Genomic DNA, 229 nt, shown 5'->3' with positions numbered 1-229 from the left:
CCCGCTGCCCTCAGCTCCTGGGGGACGGGTGGGAGGCAGTGGGGGGTGGCTGCAGTGGCCATGGGTGCGGCGAGGTGCTCCCCACCCACCTCACCCCATCTCTCCCCAGGGACCAAGGGGTGAGCGTGGGCTCCCAGGCAGCGCCGGTGAGAAGGGGGACCAGGTGAGCATCCCCGGGGGGACGGGGATCCCCGGGACCCCCCGTTGGGCAGGATGTGGCCGTCGGGGT

At 73.8% G+C, this 229-nt stretch overlaps 1 protein-coding gene across 1 annotated transcript in view; it reads left to right on the top strand.

The window, feature by feature from the left end:
- Window positions 1-229, top strand: part of LOC104491080 (collagen alpha-2(VIII) chain-like) — a gene marked incomplete at its 5' end in the record, with an annotated part of 2,250 nt that overhangs the window by 834 nt on the left and 1,187 nt on the right. The window lies entirely within an intron of this gene.

This window comes from Buceros rhinoceros, unplaced genomic scaffold, assembly GCF_000710305.1.
Source record: "Buceros rhinoceros silvestris isolate BGI_N320 unplaced genomic scaffold, ASM71030v1 scaffold26333, whole genome shotgun sequence".
Classification (NCBI taxonomy): domain Eukaryota; kingdom Metazoa; phylum Chordata; class Aves; order Bucerotiformes; family Bucerotidae; genus Buceros; species Buceros rhinoceros.
Note: the sequence above shows the minus strand (reverse complement) of the source record. Positions and strands in the feature narration are given on the sequence as shown.